This window comes from Pleurodeles waltl, chromosome 5, assembly GCF_031143425.1.
Source record: "Pleurodeles waltl isolate 20211129_DDA chromosome 5, aPleWal1.hap1.20221129, whole genome shotgun sequence".
Taxonomy (NCBI): domain Eukaryota; kingdom Metazoa; phylum Chordata; class Amphibia; order Caudata; family Salamandridae; genus Pleurodeles; species Pleurodeles waltl.
In genome coordinates this window covers 1,259,460,650-1,259,483,389 of record NC_090444.1, presented here as the reverse complement: position 1 = coordinate 1,259,483,389, position 22,740 = coordinate 1,259,460,650, and positions in this window count along the sequence as shown.

Here is a 22,740-nt window from a genome sequence, read left to right as displayed (position 1 = left end):
AGCTTGCTTTGCACCATTATTTAATGTCTTTGTTAGGGGACCTTTGGACCCATTTCCATGGTTAAACACCATGGAACGGGTCCACAGGTACCCTCCTCAAGCCCCAGGAACACTCCCACCCACACCAGAGGGACACCGAAGGATGGGGGACCCCATCCCAGGTAAGTAGGGTACGTATAGGTAAGTGATTTTTCTTTTAAATTAAAGTGCCATCGGAGGTCAACTTGTGACCCCCTGCATGGCACAGAGTGCAATGGCCATGCCCAGGGGACACTGGTCCCCTGTGCTGGCCATTGGGGTGGTCGGCATGACTCCTGTCTTTTCTAAGACAGGATTCATGTGGTTTGGATGGTTTTGTGTCAGAAAATGATGCTAGGCTGATTAGAGTCTTATTTTTTTACTCTAACCAGCCTAATGTCATTTTTTGGTGCAAAACCCCCTTCTCCCATACCACCAGCCCCACCTGGCTAGCATAATTTTTTATTACACTAGCCCACCTTTTGCACCAACTTTTGCCATTCCATAAATAAGGCACTCAGCTGGTGCTCAGGAATGGCGCAAGTCGGTGCTAAACATTTTAGTGCAAAACTACGATAGTGCAGTTTTGCACCAAAAAGTATAACTATGCCCCTTAGTAGCATGCACTAAGAAAGCCACCAGTATTAGCCCTCTTGCCCCTTGAAGATACCTCAATATACAAATTCCTGAACACTTAACCATCAAACAAAATGAGCAACCCTTCCTCCTATATTATAACTTAAACAACAAAAAATTTATAGTAATATTTTCTACCACATATAATTTACTGGAATTAACACAATGTCAAACATTGATAAAGGATGGCACATTCAAAATGTGCCCCAAACCATTCACTCAGATGTTAAAATATGTACTTCTCAAAGACCCCGACCACATCAGAGGCCCATCATCTTTACCCACCTTAAAGCTTTTCCCAACTTAAAGCACTAAGTGGCATATTTATACCCCATTTGCACCGAAGTTGCACCATTTTTGTTAACACAAATGTGCCGCAAAACTAACTCCGTATTTATATTGTGATGTTAGACCCGTCTAACGTCAAAATATTGGAGTTTGCACCATTTTTTAGATGCGTGAACCTACCTTGCATCAATGAGATGCAAGGTAGGCGTTCCCATCTAAAAAATGGTGCTAACTCCATAGCCCCAAATGTATCCCCGTGCTAAAATGATGCACAGGTGGGAGGAGGGGCTAAATAATGGTGCAAAGCTTGCTTTGCACCATTTTTTTATGTCTTTGTTAGGGGACCTGTGGACCCATTTCCATGGTTAAACACCATGGAACGGGTCCACAGGTACCCTCCTCAAGCCCCAGGAACACTCCCACCCACACCAGAGGGACACTGAAGGATGGGGGACCCCATCCCAGGTAAGTAGGGTACGTATAGGTAAGTGATTTTTCTTTTAAATTAAAGTGCCATCGGAGGTCAACTTGTGGCCCCCTGCATGGCACAGAGTGCAATGGCCATGCCCAGGGGACACTGGTCCCCTGTGCTGGCCATTGGGGTGGTGGGCATGACTCCGGTCTTTTCTAAGACAGGATTCATGTGGTTTGGATGGTTTTGCGTCAGAAAATGATGCTAGGCTGATTAGAGTCTTATTTTTTTACTCTAACCAGCCTAATGTCATTTTTTGGTGCAAAACCCCCTTCTCCCATAGCACCAGCCCCACCTGGCTAGCATAATTTTTTATTACACTAGCCCACCTTTTGCACCAACTTTTGCCATTCCATAAGTAAGGCACTCGGCTGGTGCTCAGGAATGGCGCAAGTCGGTGCTAAACATTTTAGTGCAAAACTGCGAAAGTGCAGTTTTGCACCAAAAAGTATAACTATGCCCCTTAGTAGCATGCACTAAGAAAGCCACCAGTATTAGCCCTCTTGCCCCTTGATGATACCTCAATATACAAATTCCTGAACACTTAACCATCAAACAAAATGAGCAACCCTTCCTCCTATATTATAACTTAAACAACAAAAAATGTATAGTAATATTTTCTACCACATATAATTTACTGGAATTAACACAATGTCAAACATTGATAAAGGATGGCACATTCAAAATGTGCCCCAAACCATTCACTCAGATATACACCGTACATGGGGAATACCAAAACACTAATATACCATTTGAATGTGCCATATCACTTAATAAACAAAGTAGCACTATCCATGAACTACTAAATCACATTAGAAGTATAACACACATCGACACTGATGTAAAACAATAATAGATTTTTAACAAGTCATGATTCAAACTACACTAAAACTGTACCCACACATAACCATACAATGCTGTTGCTACCACTTAAGCAAACTATTTGGAGACACCCCAACAATCTAAGTGTAGATTATGCAAACAACCAATTTGCTTTTGAAATAAAAACAAATGATAGCACTAGACTATGTTCTCATCACAAAGTTAGCTAACCACTACAATTTACTTATAGAACGTCCTGTCTACCAACAAATTGAACAAAAACGTATTCCCCTAGTACGCCATTTTTGAAGACACCTGGGTTGGCAGACTGCATCAGTCAGGACACAGAAGCCAACCCAAACTACAAATACCATGGTGGGATGTCTTTGACAGCACCATGGCACTGGAAACAAAAACAAACAACACAGTGGAAGATTGGTGCAATGCCTTCCAATCCACACCAAGCAGAATGCAACCTACACCATAAGAATTCATTGAAAACCTACAAAAAGAACAAAGCTACCAAGAAGTATGAATGGAACAATTAGTAACCCAGATTAAACCTAAATACACAAGCAATTAGAATGTATAACATGCTACATGTAAAGTAAAACTCTTTGTTAACAAAAAAGAAGTACACTACTTAGAATCATTAAACAACACCAATTATAAAAAATAAATTCATTCTATACCACTCAATTGACTAAAGAAAAAACCCAAACCAGTAACAATAAAATAATTTTTAACTATTTGTTAAACAATGTATTTTTACACATCAGTTTAACAAATATTATACACAAATTATAGATTAAGCTGGTCAGCACAAATAATATGTATATTAATAACTTAAAAACAAAAGTCACCAACTACCAAATTGTACAATTCAAACAAAATTAGATAAAAGCAATTAAATAAAAGACATAAAATACAATATGACAAATAAAAATCACACCAAATATAAATTCATAAATAAATATCAAATTTCCCACCTAATAATAAATAACTTAAATATAATTTACAACTTTGTAGTTGCAGATCTTTCCCAACCACAACACAGTCAAAAACACTAACCAAAAAAGGGGAAAACAATTGTAAAGACGACCCTGAAAAATGCAAATATAAGATAGGTCCATTAGAAATCCACTGAAGCAATCCAAATACTTAAGGAACTATAGAAAACAGAAAAAATGATTACAAGAAAAAAATGTTCCTGAAAAAATGAAAAATCAAAATTAACCCCTTACCTGCTTGCCCTTTCCTCCCTCATTGCTGTGCTCTTTTCTGGGTACTTGGTGTAGTTTGTTCTTAGACCCACATAACTTTTTGTCCGCATAAGCTATCCACATCAAGTCTGTGTCCTTTTTTTCTAACATGCTGGGGATTGTAAAGGTACCCAGAGTTTGTTGTGGCTTCCTCTGTAGATGACCAAGAAATTAGCTACAATACAGCTAAAAATGGAAGAAAAAGTGCTACAGAAGAAAGCATGTTTCTTTACCTACAAATGGCATCAACAAAGGGTTTGTGATCCTAAAATCACCACTCTTCCCAGCTTTCAAGAACAGGCAGACTTGAATCAGAAAAACAGGTTTTTCAACACAGTTTTGGCATTTTACTGGAATATACCCCACTTTAACTTTTTTGTGCTTTCAGTCTCTTTCCTGTTAGTGACTAAAATGGGTGTGAAACCATTAGTGGATCCAGGGCAGCTAAACATTTCCAAAAATTAGACAAAATTCTGAATTCAACAAGTGGTCATTTGTGCAGATCCTTTGAGGTTTTCCTACAAAAAGTAACAGTTGAAATTGAAAAATATGGAAATTTAGCTGAAAATACAGCCACTTCTGTCTATATTTTCTTCCGTAACATTTTCCAGCTATGCTGAACCATTCTGGTTGTGAGGATATATGGGTTTTGTAGGTTCATCAAGAACCCAAGGTACCCAGAGCCAATAAATGAACTGCACCTTGCAGTGGGGTTTTCATTGTATATTGAGTATACAGCATTTGGTAAAATATAAAGAGTGAAAAATAGGTATCAAGGAAACCTATGTATTTCCGAAATAGGCATAAGAGAAGGAGCTTAGAAGCAGTGGTTATTTGCACATTTCTGAATTTGGGGGTCCCCATACTAGCATGTGAATTACAGGGCATTTCTCAAAATGATAGTACAGAAAGGCAATGGGCAATAACACTTGTTATTCTATTCTGTGTTCACCCAAGTCTCTCAATAAAAATGGTACCTCACTTGTGTGGATAAGCTTAGTGCCTGAGATAGGAAACATCCCAAAATGCAACATGGACACCACATTTTTCAATTGAAAACTGATGTGTTTTTTGCAAAGTGCCTAGCTGTGGATTTTGGCCTCTAGCTCACCAGGCACCTGAGGAAACCTACCAAGCCCATACATATAAAAAAAATTGATATCTAGAGAAATCCAGGATGGGGTGACTTGTGGGGCTCTCACTGGGTTCTGTCTCCCAGAATCCTTTAAATCCTGAAAATCTGGCTAAAAAAACACATTTTCCTCATATTTCGGTGCTGTAAAGTTCTGGGATCTGAGGGGGGGCACAAACTTCGTTCCACCCTAAGTCTCTCGATTAAAATGCCACCTCACTTGTGTGGGTAAGCCTAGTGCCCGCGACAGGAAATGCCCAAAAACACAATGTGGACACATCATATTTTTCCAATTAAAACAAATGTGTTTTTTGCAAAGTGCCTGGCTGTGGATTTTGGCCTTTAGCTCAGCCAGCACCTAAGGAAACCTACCAAGCATGTAAATTTTTGAAAATTAGACATCCATGGAAAACCAGGATGGGGTGACTTGAGAGGCTGTCACTTGGTTCTATCTTCCAGAATCATTTGCAAACCTGAAAATCTAGCTAAAAAAATACTTTTCCCTCACATTTTGGTGCTGCAAAGTTCTGGGATCTGAGGGGAGCCACAAACTTCCTTCTGCCCAGCATTTCCCCAAGTCTCCCGATAAAAACGGCATGTCACTTGTGTGGGTAGGTCTAGTGCTTGCGACAGGAAATGCCCCAAAACACAAAGTGGACACATCACATTTTGTCAATGAAAACGGGTGTGTTTTTTGCAAAGTGCCTAGCCATGCATTTTGGCCTCTAGGTCAGCCAGCACCTATGGAAACCTACCAAGTCTGTACATTTTTTTTAATTAGACATCTAGAGGAATCCAGGATGGGGTGACTTGTGGGGCTCTCAATGGGTTCTGTTGTCCAGAATCCTTTGCAAACCTGAAAATGTGGCTAAAAAAGCTTTTAGCTCACATTTTGTGCTTCAAAGTTCTGGAATCTGAGGGGAGCCACAAAATGCCTTCCACCCAGCATTTCCCTAAGTCGCACAATAAAAATGGTACCTCACTTGTGTGGGTAGGCCTAGTGCTCGCTACATGAAATTCCCCACAACATGACGTGGATACATCACATTTTTCCAATGAAAATGGATCTGTTTTTTTGCAAAGTGCCTCGCTGTGGATTTTGGCCTCAAGCTCAGCCGACACCTAGGGAAACCTAACAAGTCTACACATTTTTAAAAATGAGACATCTCAGCGGGTACTGCCTCCCAGAATCCTTTGCAAACCTGAAAATCTAGCTAAAAATCACTTTTTCCTCACATTTTGGTGTTGCAAAGTTCTGAGACCTGAGGGGAGCCACAAACTTCCTTCTACCCAGCATTCTACTAAGTCTCCCAATAAAAATGGTACCTCACTTGTGTGGATAGTCCTAGTGCCCGTAGTTTAAAATGCCCAAAACTTCCTGTGGCGATAATGATAACTGAGGTGAGTGTACTAAGTAGTCCTGCCATCTGGAACCATTTGGGGAAAGCTACCAAACCCAAACATTTCTAAAAAAAGATACGCAGGGGAGTACACGGAGGTGTGGTTTGTGTGAATTCCCCAACGTTTTTTACCCAGAATACCCTGCAAATGTGAGACCTTGAATAAAAATCATATTTTTCCTTGCATTTACTTGAAGTAAGCGACAGGAATATGCATGAATCCACAAACATCTTTCCACCTAGCATTTCCCTACTTGTCCGGATAAAAACGCTAGCGCACTGATGTGCCTGGGACTAGTGCCTGTGACATTAATGGATCACACAAGGGTCAATGGTAGTCCTTGCATGAGGGCTACTGTTGACCGTGGAGTGATCCACTGCTGTCGGGGGCACTAGGCACAGGCACACAAGTAGTCTTGTGTTTTTATCAGGACAAGTGGGGAAACACTGGGTGGTGGGAATTTTGTGGATTCCTGTACATTTCTGTAGTTTACATGACAAAAAGCAAGGAAAAATAGTGTTTTTAATCAATTTTTCACTTTTACAGGGTACTCTGGGTAAGAAAACTTTGCAGAATTGACACACGCCACACTTCCGTGACAGCCCTGGGTGTCTAGTCTTAAAAAATGTCTGGGTTTTGTAGGTTTCCCTATATGGCCGCCGAGCCCAGGACCAAATAGGCAGGTGACTATCTTACAAAACCAGGCTACTTTCTGGTAAGTAATTTAGATGTATCCACAATCCAATTTGGGCACTTCCCTGTTGCATTCACTTGCTCACCAACACAAGTGAGGCAAAGTTTTTCTCTGGAGACTTAGTGGAATGCGGGTGGTAGAAAATGTGTGGCTGTCTGCAGATTCCCGGGGGAAACATCCTTTTTTACGACTTTGTTTTTATGAAAGTCGTGGTTAACGAAAGCGCAACAATGCTTTTTTTAACCACGACTCCGTTATTTTGTGCCTTAACTACGTATGTTCTGAACAACGAACATGCGTGGTTAAGGTACAAAGAAGGGAGTTGGCGCAGGAGGACGACACAGGTGAGAAGGGGTTGACTAAGGTAAGTGGTGGGTTTAGGTTCTGGGGAGGGGTGGGGGGGTAGGGGGTTTTAGGTTTTGGGGTGGGGTTGGGGGGTGGGGCGTTTTTTGTTTTGGGGAGGGGGTGGGGGGTTAGGGGGTTTTAGGTTTTGGGGTGGGGTTGGGGGGTGGGGCGTTTTTTGGTTTTGGGGAGGGGGTGGGGGGTCAGGGGGTTTTAGGTTTTGGGGTGGGGTTGGGGGGGTGGGGCGTTTTTGGTTTTGGGGAGGGGGTGGGGGGTCAGGGGGTGTTAGGTTTTGGTTTTGGGGTGGGGTTGGGGGGGTGGGGCGTTTTTGGTTTTGGGGAGGGGGTGGGGGGTCAGGGGGTTTTAGGTTTTGGGGTGGGGTTGGGGGGGTCGGGCGTTTTTGGGGAGGGGGTGGGGGGGTAATGCTTTTATCAGGAATGCCTTTACAACAAAAATTGTTGTTAAGTCATTCGTGGTAAAATCATTAGTAGTAGCAACGAGGTCGGTGTTCCGACCTCGTTGTTAAGGCACTAGTTGTTTAGGAAATCGGTGTTCTGTCGTACAACCGATTCCAGGACATACCCTCACTGAAATGCAAAATGTGTGTTTTTAAGCAAAGTTTGTGATTTCAAGGGGATTCTGGGTGAAGGAAAACTGGTGAGAGCCACGCAAGTCATGCACCCTTGGATTCCCCTGGTACTAGTATGTTAAACTTAAGCCACTACTCACACTGGTTGGTTTTAGCACCTCCAGAAGTTATGGTTTCAAAGCATGAATACTTCTCAAAGTATCTGAATATTGAAACCAAGACTTCTGAAGGTGAGCCACAAAGCCACTTCAAGGCACCAACCTCTTCATGGTCCATTAACACGCCATTCACACATAACACACAACACTTTCATGCCACCGGCCACGGGCCCAATCCAACCAATTACTGCACTCACATCAACTTACCACTGCCAGACAAGGGCACATCACATTCATATTCCACAGGATGGAATAAGGTGGACTACATTTTAACACCTGTCAAGTAACCACCTCCTTCTTCTTGAACATTACCCAAGGAATGCATAAGGAACCTTTACTAATGACTCCCATGACAGCCACCTGAGGCTCAGGAAGACAAGACTTTCCTGCACCACTAGCACACTTACTATGCTAAATCCATCTCCTCCCAGTTTTTGGATGCAAGTTGGGAGTGACCGAGTATGCCTTAAGAGGCCTATTCATCGAACCGAACGAGCATATCTACCTTTGAAACTAAGGCTGACATGCTGGGGAATTTTTGGAAAGTTCCCTAAAGAGAACATCATGAACTATGAAGAAGAGCAGTGTTTGGCACACAGGGTAGTCTGTGAGTACGTAGCATATGTCCAAGCCACCATGATGTGCGGTGCTGTGGCTGTAATTAACTTATCATACAGCAAATTGAACATATACTAAGTTCCAATGGAGGATAAACATGGCAAGCAGGTCAAACCCTAACCCATACATATCATTGTCCTTTACTGCAAGGGTGGCACAAATGGGTTTGGATCCATAGGTGTAGATGATGTTCATCTGTACTACCTTTAATATCTGCCTTCTACCTGTGCAATATCCCTATGAAAGCACGACAACCATAATCTTTTCTTACCCGTTCATGTCTCAGTCCTCATCAGAGTCCTGACTAATCCTGTATAATTGCCAAGTGAACCTGTACTAATGCATTCCGATATTAGCTACTTGAAGCTCATGAAAAATAGTCTTTCATGCATCATCAGCACACTTATTGTGCTAAATCCAACTCCTTCCAGGTTGTGGATTCAAGTTGAGTATGTGCAAGTATGCCTTTGGAGGCTTATTCCTCGAACTGAGCAAGCATATATACAGTTGAGACTAAGGCAGATATGATGGTGAATACATCCTAAGGTCTCTAAAGTAAAAAGTCAAAAAAATAACCTGTGGGTCTCATTTGCCAACACTTCCACTTTTGTTTTGAAAGAGAAGCTACAAATAGAGTTTGCACACTGACAAACAAGTAGAACTGTTGGTGAATATGTCCAACAGGACATTAGTTTGATTTATTACACTTACTCTGGTTATCGTTGGCAATCATGGTGGTCCTTGTTTAGCATACATAATTTCCTTAACAAGCACTTCAAAATTAATTCATGCCTCAAACATTTTGCCACACAGGCTACTCCTTGACAATGTGGCATATGATCTGTCCACTAGTATGTGCAGTGTGGGGACTACAATGCATGTTAATCGAACAGAACACCTACCACGTTCTGACAGTGGATAAAAGTGTTGAGCAGGAAATAAGGTAGTGCATGATTTCCTGAAGTAGATTAAGTACAATTCTGTGGCTACTTGCCTAACAAAGCAGTGGCCCATGGGCATTTGGTGTCCATGCATAACCACTGAAAGGTTTACCCAATGGCAGCTCCACCTCAGTCAATTTCCCAGTACTTTGGGACTCTGCCAACTGAAAAATCACTCCCAGATTCTGCCCCATTGTCCTCTCCCTGAGATGCTTTCTCAGTATCTGCTGTCTCAGTCCCTGATCTTGTCTCAGAACTGTCTGCAATAACCCCAGTTACGGCTTCAGCAGCAGTCATCCAACGACTAGCCTACATAGAAGACCGATAGGGTCACAAAATTGCTCGAGGGTGTGTGTGTGTCATGTGTGCAACAGTAAATGTCAGTCACCTTACCTTTGCTTCTTCTCTTAATCAGCAGATTCTCTGAAGAAAATAAAAAAACAAAAAAACACATTATTTATTACTTCACCTTACCAAATACCCATCACCACAGCCTTTAGCGCTGGTGGCACCCAGGTCGATAATAATTTTTTGTGACACCCCCTCTCCCATGACCTCCTCCTCGAATTCCCTCACTACAACCCAGTAAAAGTGCCCCTCATCTCTCCATAGCCCTTGATATTAGAATATCAATTCCTAAAGGTTGAATCCCCTATAACAGCCGCTATTTACTTTCTACCTAAATTACACAAAAATGCAAAAAATCCCCCAGGGAGGCCTATTGTATCCTCTATAGGGAGTTTACTGGAAAATGTCTCTAAATATGTAGACTATTTTTTGCGTCCCTTTGTGGAGGCTTTACCCTCCTATATTAAGGATACAAGAGATTTTCTACATATAATCAATGGAATTGGATGGGAAAAAGATTATCTTTTACTAAGTTTAGATGTGACCAGTTTATACACGTGCATCCCGCATGAAAAGGGTATAGAGGCAGTTAGATATTTTTTAAGGGCGAGGTAATTGTCTTACCTTTTACATACAGAAATGTTACTAGATATGGTGCAGTTATGTTTGACTTACAACTTTTTCACTTTCAACAATATTTTATACCGTCAGGACCAGGGGACTGCAATGGGAACTTGCTTCGCCCCCAGCTATGCGGGTTTATACCTTGGCTGGTGGGAAGAGCTGGTTGTCTGGAACATCTCTGGTTTTGAAAACCAATCAGTCCTGTGGGTGAGGTACATTGACGACATTTTCTGTATCTGGAAAGGCAGTAAAGAGTCAGCTTTGAGCTTTGTGGAGGAATTGAATAGTAACAATCTGAACTTTAGGTTCAGCTGCACAATGGATTCAGCTGAATTGGAATTTTTAGATGCAAGAATCATGGTAGTTAAGGACAAATTAGAATGTGAACTATACAGGAAAAACACGGCAGGTAACAGTTTGTTACATGCTAAGAGTAGTCATCCAAAGAACTTGATTCATAGTATCCCCTACGGGGAACTATTAAGGGCTAGAAGAAATTGCAGTCTGGATACTGCATTTGAAAACGAGATTAAAGTGATGACTAAAAGATTCATTGAAAGAGGCTACTCACAAACTGTAATAAAAGAAGCTATTAAGAGGGTCAAACAGACCAAAAGGGAGGAGCTATTGGTTGAGACTGTAGAAGATATCAAGAAGGAAAACATTAAAATAAGATTCATAACCACATATCATGATAAAGTAAATGAAATCAGGAAAGCTTTTGTCAAATTCTGGCCAGCCCTAAAGACTGATGAATACATAGGTGAATTATTGGATGAGTATCCCGCGTTCACATTTAGAAGAAGTAGATCTTTGAAAGATATATTAAGTCACAGTACAATATTTAAAAATGAGATAACACAATCCATTCAGGGCTTTTATATTTGCGGCAAATGTAAGGCATGTAAATTTAGTACTAATTGTAAGGCGGTATCATTTCCAGGGACTAACAAAGTGTTTAAAATAAGAAAGCATGTTTCGTGCACATCAGATTATAGTGTTTATGCTCTCAAATGTCCTTGCAATAAATGTTATATTGGGAGTACCATACATATAGCTAAAAAGCGTATTCTGGAACATTTAAGAGCAATTAAAAATGAGGACAAATCTTATCCGGTGGCGAGACATTTCAAAGAATTTCATAACAAAAATGAAAAATTTTACAATTTGTTGTCCTTGATAGGGTCGCATTAAAAACAAGAGGTGGTAATAGAACGCTGGACTTGAGAAAATTTGAATCTAGGTTGATCATAAGTTGTAATACAATGGAACCCATTGGTTTGAACAAGGATGAAGAATTATCGGTACATTTACATTGACTAAATAAAACACTAGTGTATTTTAAATGCAATAGGTTGTAACTATATGTCGAAGTTCTGCCATTTTGAATTCATTAATTACTAATTTTAACTTCTATTTTTTCCTTTTTCTTTCCAGACGATGTAAATTTATGAGAAGCAAAAGAGCTATCATATCTTCAGGGCACTGTTGAATTACCCACAAATATATGGCTAAAGATAAGATGAGTATTTTTATTTTGAAGAAGTAACAATTGGTTTATAACACTGTGAAATTATTAAGATGTAATGCAATATGTTTATATATTTATATTTATGCTGACTTTATTAATTGAGTATAAGAAAGTGTGAGCAATATGTAGTTATTGCCAGTAAGATTCACAATTATTAATTTTGTTCTCAAGTTTATTTTAGATCACTGAACATTTAAAGACGAAGTGCCAAGATGGCTGCCAGTGGTTTCAGTTGGTAACTGTAGCCCATTTTCTATGTCTATTGTGTTATATATAATGGAAAGAGAAAAAGGGTTTCAGAAAATCTCTGTGATCAAAGGAGCAGAGTCTCCCGAAACGCGTTGGAGCATTTCTGTTTAGTTTTTGTTTCTCATGGTGTTTATCTGCCTGAATAAAGAATAGTAGGACTGAAGCAAGTAAGTGGCTGCAACATTGCCTTCTTTTTAAGAAGTGTTCTGGATGATTTATAGCGGTTCGTGACCCTGTCGCAGCCTGCCGTGCTGGAGGCTATCGTACACGATAATTTGAATGATATATATATATATATATATCTATATATGTATATATAGATATATATATATATATTTATACATAAATAGAGAGAGTCTCTATCTATATCACCTTTTTTAATACATGTATGCTTTCCCAGGAACCAATTGCGACTCCAAGGCACATGTATAAAAATATATGTCCCCATTTATTTATTTTTTCAATATCCCCTGAATCCCCTAGATTTTTTTGAAAATGCTTTTAAAAATACATAATTTAAACATTTTTATTCCCTGGCGGGGTACGATCCCCCAAGGGGAAAACTAATATTTTTTTAAAAAATTATGAATGCCCCCATGGGGAATGGTCCACTTACACGAGGGCCGACCCCCCAACCAAGATCCCTGGTGCCCAGGGCCATTTCCTGGCCAGGGATCACAGCCTCACTGCAATTCATGGCCAGGAAAGGGTGCCAGGAAGGCATCAATGAAAGAGGAGACTCTCCACTTTCCATCAATGCCTCCCTGGCATCTGAGGAGGTCATTTCAGCCTTTTTCCCCAATGGAGAGGGGAGAGGACACTCACCTCTTCTACTCCACTCCTCCGGTGGGAAAACGGGCATCACAAATGGGCAGGTGAGGTGGGAGGAGTCGTGGAAGCTCTACCGTGTCTCCCGAGGGAGTTAAAAAAAAAAACAACTGAGGATTATTAAAACCCATCCCTGTTTTCGGCCACTGATCATGGCCTGCACCCGGGAGGGTGTGCGTGTGTTGGCCACATGCACCAATGAGGTTAAAAATATAACTTCACTAGAAACCAAAATATTTTTAAAAAAGAAACACAAAATCTAAATGTCCAGTCAACAACTTACTATCAGTAAACCTACATTCAAAAATAAAAGTAACACAACAATGAATGTATGCAAAGTTAATAATAACACAAAATATAATATGTAGCAATGATATCTTACTGCCAAATACAACCTAGGCCTAATGGAAAAGGCTATTCAATAAAAATAGAAACAATAGTGATAATCTTTTCAAACACCACAACACAACACTCTAGCTACCACTTACTACTACTCCCTGCATCCCCCTAACCCCAAAACCCTGTAGAAAAACCTTTAAAATGTCTTACCTTCTCTAAGAAAAGCCAGCACCTTCTCACCAATTTCTTCCAGAAAAATAAACCAAAAAAATGAGACAAATAGCCTACAAAAGATAAGTTACAGAAAAAATGGCTAAAAGACTAAGGGGCATATTTATACTTGTTTTGCGCTGAATTTGCGACATTTGTTTTACACAAATTCAGTGCAAAACTAACTCCATATTCATAGTTTGGCGGTACACCTGCCTAGCACCACATTTATGGAGTTAAAGTCAGTTTTTGGACGTGGAAACCTACTTTGCGTCAATTAGATGCAAAGTAGGCGTTCCCATGCAAAAAATGACTCTATGGCCTTAGCGCCATATTTAGCCCCAGTGCTTAAATCACACACTGGGGGAGGAGGGGTCAAATAATGGTGCAAAGATGGCTTTGCACCATTATTTAACGCCTGGGTCAGACCAAGTGTTAGGGGACCTGTGGGCCTATTTCCATGGTGGAACACCATGGAATAAGCCCACAGGTGCCCTCCCCCGGCCCCAGGGACACCCCCACCCACACCAGAGGGACAGCGGAGGATCGGGAACCCCATTCTAGGTAAGTATAGGTAAGTACAGGTAAGTATTTTCTTTTTTTTTTAAATGGGCCCCCCTACATTGCACTGGGTGCAATGGCCATGCCCAGGGGACCCTGGTCCCCTGTGCTGGCCATTGGGGTGGTGGGCATGACTCTTGTCTTTTCTAAGACAGGAGTCATGTGGTATGGATGGCTTTGCGTCAGAAAATTACTTTAGGCTTGTTAGAGAATTTTTTTTTACTCTAAGCTGCCTAACGTCATTTTTTGGTGCAAAACCCCCTTCTTCCATACCACCAGCCCCACCCGACTAAAGTTTTTTTTTTTACGCTAACCTACCCTTTGCACCGGCTTGCACCATTCCATAAAGATGGTGCCTGGCAGGGTGCTCAGAAATGGTGCAAGCCGGTGCTAAACTTTTTGGTGCAAAACTGCATTGGTGCACCAAAAAGAATAAATCAGGGCCTAAGGCCCATAGTTATACTTTTTTGTGCCACATTTGCATCATTGTTTGATGCAAAAGCAGCACAAACGTACAAAATATAATTGTATTTTGTAAGTTTGCACTGCTTTTTGCGTCAAAAAGTGATGCAAATGCAGCGCAAAAAAAGTATAAATATGAGCCTAAGGGCCTGAAAATGAGTTTTGTGGACGGGATTACCCACCCGCCAAACTTTTGATGGGGAGGCTGCCGCGATACTGGCTACCTCTCTGCTGCTGGGGCCATTACAACTTTACCCCTGGGCTAACGGGCTGAAACCAAGGTTTCAAGTACAAGTGCAGACCCATGAGAGTTACAAGACTCGGTCCTTAGTGAGGTTTGGGCACAAGACCAAATGATGTGGGGAGGATATTGGATTACCCTCTAGTGCGAGTGACACTGCATCCCAGAGCATCATTGCCACAGGTACCTCAATACAAACTAGCCAAAGAGGGGGAGAAGGGGATAGCCCCAGTAATAAAGGACCTTCTGAAGAAAGGAATATTGCGGGACACACAAAGTAGCCCCTGCAATACTCTGATTCTCCTGGTGAAGAAGGCCACCACGGGACCCAATGGGGCCCCAGTGTACTGATTTGTTCAAGATCTGCGAGAATTCAATAAGGCAGTTATACCATCATTTCCAGTGGTCCCAAATCCAGCCACCATCCTATACAACATTCCAAGCACAGCCACCCATTTCACTGTCTTAGATCTCTGCAATGCCTTCTTTTCCCTGGCTCTCCATAGGGACACTCAGGCCCTCATTCTTACCTTGGCGGTCGGCGGAGAGGAGGCGGTCGGACCGCGAACAGACCGGCGGTCCAAAAAATGGCATTCTGACCGCGGCGGTCACCGCCGCGATCGACCGCCACTTCCCCACTCCGACCGCCACGGCGGTCATGACCGACGGGCTGGAGTTTGCACACTCCGGCCCGGCGGTCGACCCAAGACCGCCAACCGTATCATGACCCTGCTTACCGCCGCGGTTTTTGGCGGTCGGGAACCGCCATGCGAACCATGGCGGTAGGCACTATCGGGGCCAGGGAATTCCTTCCCTGGCACTGATAGGGGTCTCCCCCACCCCCCACTGCCCCCCACGAGTCCTCCCCCCACACCCTCCACCCCCCTGCCACCCCCAGAGGTGGTACGAACCCCCTGCCCCCCCCCACCCCGACATGCACATACACGCACCCCGACATGCACGCTCCCCCAACATGCACATATGCACACCCCCTACACACACACACACACAACGGGGGCACATACCCGCACACATACATGCCGACATGCGCACCCGCCGAACTACACACATTGCCCAAAGGCACAGCAGCACCCCCCACCCGCATGCACGCACTCACACACCCCCTCTACACACCCCCATGCACGCACACATCACACAACACCCCCCCACCCCCTCCCCTCACCGACGATCAACTTACCTTGTGCGTTGGTCCTCCGGGAGGCAACGGGAGCCATAGGGACGTGACCGCCAACAGAAGACCGCCAACAGAAGACCGCCACACAGAAATGTGGGTCGTAATTCTGGGGGCGGTGTTCTGCTGGCGTGGCGGTGGAGGTTGACCAGTCTCCACTTTCCCGCCGACCGCCAGTGTGGCTGCTGGCGGTATTCCGGCGGAACGCTCCCAGCGGTCGGAATACGCGCAGCGGCATACCGCCGCGGTCGGCGGTCTTTACCGCGCCGGTAACTCGGCGGTCTTGCGAAAAGACCGCCAAGGTCAGAATGAGGGCCTCAGTATCTTTTTGCGTTCAATTTTAAATCAAGAAGACTAACATGGGAAAGGCTGGCTAAAGGGTTTTGTAATAGCCCCTCAATATTTTCCAATGTTCTACGTACAGATTTGGCATTCTTGCATTTACCGGGAGGGTCTACATTGGTACAATACATTGATAATTTATTATTAGCCTCACCATCACGGACGGCATGTGTTCAAGATACAGTGGTCTAAATATGTCACCTGGCAAGGAAGGGCCATAAGGTTTCCCCCAAGAAATTACATTTTTGTCAATCAAAAAGTGCGATACTTGGGACATGAGCTGTCCCATTGATCGAGGAGATTGCTGCCAGACAGGATAGCAACCATAACACAATACCCAAAGCCAGAAACACAGAGGGAAGTTAAGGCTTTTCTTGTAGAGGCAGGTTACTGCAGACACTGGATACCAAATTTCTCCCTGATTGCACGCCCACTCCAGATCCTCACTCACAAGGATGTGCCGGACAAAGTACCATGGCCCTAGGATTGTGAGGAGGCTTTCCAAAAGTTAAAAAGGGAACTGTGTGCAGCAACAACACTTGGCCTCCCAGATTACACCAAGGAATTCCACCTATTTTGTCATGAGAAACGAGGCTGCTCTTTGGGGGTATTGGCACAGAAGCATGGCTCCTTCTACCGTCCGGTGGCTTATTATTCGGCCACCTTTGACTCAGTGGCGGTGACCTTCCACCATGCCTGAGGGCGGTAACAGCAGCTGTTCCAGCAGTAGAGCAATCAGAGAATATTTTACTGGCTCACACACTGGTGTTGCATGTCCTGCATACAGTTGATACGTTGCTAACTACCACCAAGACTCAACACCTAACAAATGCTCGCCTCTCACAATATGAGATAACTTTGCTGGCACCACACATAATGATTAAGAGGTGTACCACATTGAATCCTTCCTGCCCTCTGCCTACGGAGCATGAACATGATGACCCCTCCATAGATAACTCCTTCCACAACTGCATTATAGCGGTTGAAAGGCACACGAAGGTGAGGCCAGACATCATAGACACCTCATTCCCAGACGCAGAGGGTGATTTGTTTGTCGATGGGTCATGCATTAGGGACCACACTGGGATGCTGCAAGAGGCCTATGCTGTAGGGACGGCGAAAAGATTACTAGAAGGAGGAAGGTTACCCACAGTAAAAAATACCCAGGCAGCAGAGTTAATAGCACTTACAAGAGCATGCAAATTGGCAGAAGAAAGGTCAGCAAACATTTACACAGACAGCCAATATGGTTTTGGGGTCACACACAACTTTGGTCAGCTGTGGGCAATGAGGGGATTCCTCACCTCCGCTGGCCAACACATCCAACATGCATCATTGATTGCTGATTTGTTGCAGGCTCTACTTCTGTCCAGAAGTATTGCTATTGTAAAATGTACAGCTCACACTTCCTCTAGGGATTACATTTCCATGGGAAATGTACTCGTTGACAGGGAAGCAAGAAGGATAGCACTAAGCGCGTGTTACTGTGAAATAGTACAGTTCACTAGTGCCCACAGGCTAGGGAAGAAAGCACATATTTTGATCCCAAAAGTGTTCAACATCAGGCAGGGGGGCAAGAACTAGAAGAATGGAGGAGGGGCGGCTGCAGAGAGAATAAAGAGGGATTTTGGGTAGCCCCGAATGGTAAGATATGTTTGCCATCCACATTACTTCCCTCCATGGCCCAACTTTTTAATGGCCCTTCACATGTGGGACGGGATGGGATGATCAGTCTGTTTTCCCAGCATTGGTTTAATACCAGGTTCCAGCAGTGTGCAGAACATGTATGTAAGAAGTGCACTGAACGCAGAAAAGGAAACATCAAAATATATCAGTAAGCACAGTTCATGTTGGTTATAAGTTGTTCAACAAAAACAGGCCTAGTTGTCATTGGGTATCACAGGGCCCAACAGGCCCAAAATGGGTCCCAGAAAAATGAGATTCAACTAAGTGGCCCCCTGCACCTGTTCTCTGCCATCCTTTTCATGGTGGTGAAACCACTATGAAAAGGATGGCGGAGAACCAGGTCATAATCAGCAGAGTGGTGCTGACTTCAGCGCCACCCTGGCTGATTCCAACCTTCACCACCGTCAGCCCATCGGAATCGAAGATTCCAGCAGAGATGGCAGTAGGTTGGCGGGGCTGCCTGCCAACCTTGCAATGAGGCAGTTGGACTGCTACAACTGTGGTGGTCCGACAGACACCACAAGTGTGGCGTTTCAAGGACAGCCACACTTGGAATCAGGCCCTAACTGCCGGATTATGGGTTTGGTGGTTGGTGGACTGGCATAGAGGCAGTCCAACCGCCATCCGGTTGGCGGGCAGACCACAGTATTATAATACATGCTGTTCAATAGACCAAAGACCACCACGGTCCCGCCGGCACTGCCAAGCAGCGCTGACTGTTGTGGGACAGGCCAATGGGGCAGTCGAAGCCACTGTTTCCCTCAGATAGATTAGGATGTTGCCTTCCGCCCACATGACTGTGGCGGTCCAACCACCACATCCCAGCTGGGGGAAACAGAGGCATAAAAGGCAGGAACTCACCTTTAGGTAGGGTCACACATCCTGTGTTGTCATGGAGCCATTCCATTACATTCTGCCGGTGCTGATAGATGGATCCCAAAATCAACACCGTCATGAATGCAACCAACAGTGAGACAAAACACCTACCTATATTCCCAAACTTAACAGCAAATTGACACGCTGCTATTGTCCTGGAATGGGGGCTGTGCTCCTCGAACTTGTATGATATGTGTGTCCTGGGTCATAGCTGAACACAATGCATGACCCAATCACAGCAAAATGACTACCCCATTGGGCAGGTCACTGACACTGTAAGGCCACACTCCACAAAACCAGACGTGTGCACATCCTAGTTTCATGGACGGTGAAGTGTACATCACATTGGACCTCATTACAACATTGGCGGTAAAAGCCGCATACCGCCGTACAGAAGACTGCCAACACACCGCCGTGGCCGCGGAATTCCACCACAGCAATTATGACCCACAGTTCTGAATCCTCCAAAATCTAGACACCCACACAAGTCCGCCACACCAAAGATCAGTGATAAACTGGCGAAAACAAAACCTCCACCGTCACGCCAACAGAAACACGCCCACACTATCACGACCCACGAATCCACCTGGCGGTCTTTCAACCGCGGTATTCCATTGGCAATAAACACTGCCGCGCTCAAAATAAACACACATTGACAAAACACAGCCACATTGGACAAATCAAAATACACAAACCTGATACACATACACACACCACTCCCACACACCCAATACAATATAAAACACACACCCACATCACCCACAAACCCCTACGACAACAAATCACGAATGAAAGACAGAGAGAGACAGCACCAGCAAGAACAACAGCATCCACAGGCACCCACACCATCACCCACAGAACTTCCACGCACCTCACATAACACCCCCCTACATGTCAGCACACTTATCACCCCACACTCCACCCCACACATCACCTACACCACCCCATGGCACGGCAAAGACACCCCAGGTTCTCGGAGGAGGAGCTCAGGGTCATGGTGGAGGAAATCGTCCAGGTAGAGCCACAGCTATTCGGATCACAGGTGCAGCACTCCTCAATTGCAAGGAAGATGGAGCTATGGCGAACAATAGTGGACAGGGTCAACGCAGTGGGACAGCACTCAGGAAATCGGGATCAGGAAAAGGTGGAACGACCTACGGGGAAGGTGCGTTCTGTGGTCTCAAGACACCACCTGGCGGTTCAGCGGACTGGCGGCGGACCCCACCTCCTACCCCACAACTAACAACATGGGAGGAGTAGGTCTTGACGATTCTGCATCCTGAGGGCCTCGCAGGAGTAGGTGGATGAATGGACTCTGGTAAGACAAATCTTAACTATTACATCCCCAGCCCTACCTGCATGCCAGCACATGCCCCCACCCTCACCCTCACCCCCAGCACTCCAACTCCTCACATATGTCCCAACATCACAAACCACCCATCCAAACACCAAACCCTGCATGCAACAACAAAGCATGGACACCCATTACTAAAGCATGACCACTGCACATACCCATACACCCCCCAAACCATCATCACACAAGGTCCCACACAGGAATGCAAGCACTGGGGTACAGGGGCACCCACCCATTGCACACCATGCCACACACAGATGTAATAAACATCCTTTTATACCCCTGCAGGACCCATACCCAACGTCACCGGACAGGAGGGTCCACACATGTCCACACCACCAACAGAAGAGGCCCACCGTGATGACAGCAGCTCTGTCCAACTGGATCTATATGACCAGCCCGGCCCATCGGGGACCTCGGGACAGTCGGTTCCCATCACACAGTCACAGGCCACTACAGAGCTTCCCCCCTATGGAAACACCAGCACAACTCCCACCCAGCAGGCCCATACCTCCGTCCCCAGGACATGTCAATCAGCTGTGTGTCCACCATTACAGGGAACCCAGGCTAACCCACCACCCCAACAACAACAGGGACCTGGGGGCAGTGGCAGTGGGCACACGGTCCAGGGGACGGAGGCCCAGGAACACAGGGGAACTGGGAGGGCTGCTGTGCGACAGGGGGCAGACAGGCCAAGGGAACCCACTCTCCATGAGGCCCTCTCCTCCATCATGGGAGCCTACCACCACTCCCAGGAGATGATGGCAACGGTACTGGCCAAGTTTCAGCAGACCCAGCGCCTGCAGGAGGAACAGTATATGGGCTTCAGGGAGAAACTCAGAACCATCAGCTCCACACTGGGCACCATCGTAGGGGTGCTGAAGGAAGTACTGAACACTAGGAGGGACACTGTGCCACTACAAGGGGCCCCTGACACTAGCATGGACGATGAACTGCCCACCACCTCCGCCGGTGCTAGTGGACCAGACGCCCCGCCACAGGACCACCACACCAGCACCCCACCGCCTGCAGAGGGAGAACCACCCCGCAAACAGTCCCTGAGATCCATGACAAAGACAGAGCACGATGCCAAGACCTCCGCCAAGAAATGAGACCACCCTGATTGTCATCCTACTGTCCCACTTTGTCACCCTGTCCATACTTAAACAGCCCCAGCTCCACTTCCTATGCCGATATGGTCAATGCACCTGTGAGACTAATAGACTGGACTCTGCCATGGACATTCCTCCGCCATCACCCCTCACCATTTTACTACCCCCTCCAATATTGAGCACTTAAATAAACACACTTAAAGCACAAAACAATCTGGAGTCTGTCTGTGATTTCGAAATAGTGTATTAGCAATTAAAGTGACAAAATGCTCTTTCAATTGTAATGTCAACATACCTATGTCACACAGCTCTAGATCATGAGGAATCTAAGCAGATGTCACACAGTGGGACCCACATCTGTGAAATCATAAGGGAAAGTGACAACTCAGTGACCATACACTGGGTGAAAACGACAGACAGTAGAGAAGCAGTAGTGTATAAGTACATGTAGTAGGCAGGTCTGTACTTTTACCTGTGTCTCACTGGAAATATTGCTGGATCACTGAGTCCCTGTTGTTCATGTCTTCTTCCTCTGCTTCCTTGTCTTCACTGTCCACAGGCTCCACAGCTGCCACAACACCGCCATCTGGATCATCCTCCTGCAGAAAAGGTAGCTGTCATCGCAAAGCCAAGTTGTGAAGCATACAGCAGGCCACGATGATCTGACACACCTTCTTTGGTGAGTAGAATACGGATCCACCTGTCATATGGAGGCATTGGAACCTGGCCTTCAGGAGGCCGAAGGTCCGCTCGATCAACCTCCTAGTTCGCCCATATGCCTCATTGTACATTCCTCTGCCCTTGTCCTGGGATTCCTCACTGGGGTCAGTAGCCATGACAGGTTGGGGTAACCAGAGTCACCTACAAATGGCGAGGGACAACTGTTAAACATGCACTAACATGTAGGGATATCCCCAGACCCAGACAACCATTCCCACTGTCTTGCTTCCAAGTGCTCACCTAATAGCCACACACGGTGCCTCTGGAGTTGATCCATCACATAAGGGATGCTGCTATTCCGCAGGATGTAGGCGTCATGCAATGAGCCAGGGAACATGGCATTCACATGGGAGATGTACTGGTCTGCCAAACATACCATATGTACTTTCATTGAAAGATAACTCTTCCGGTTTCTGTACACCTGTTCACTCCAGTGGGGGGGGTACCAAAGCCACATGGGTGCCATCAATGGCACCTATGATGTTGGGGATATGTCCCAGGGCATAGAAATCACCTTTCACTGTATGCAAATCCTCCACCTGAGGGAAAATGATGTAGCTCCGCATGTGTTTCAGAAGGGCAGACAACACTCTGGACTACACATTGTAAAACATAGGCTGGGACATCCCAGATGCTATGGCCACTGTTGTTTGAAATGACCCACTTGCAAGGAAATGGAGTACTGACAGCAC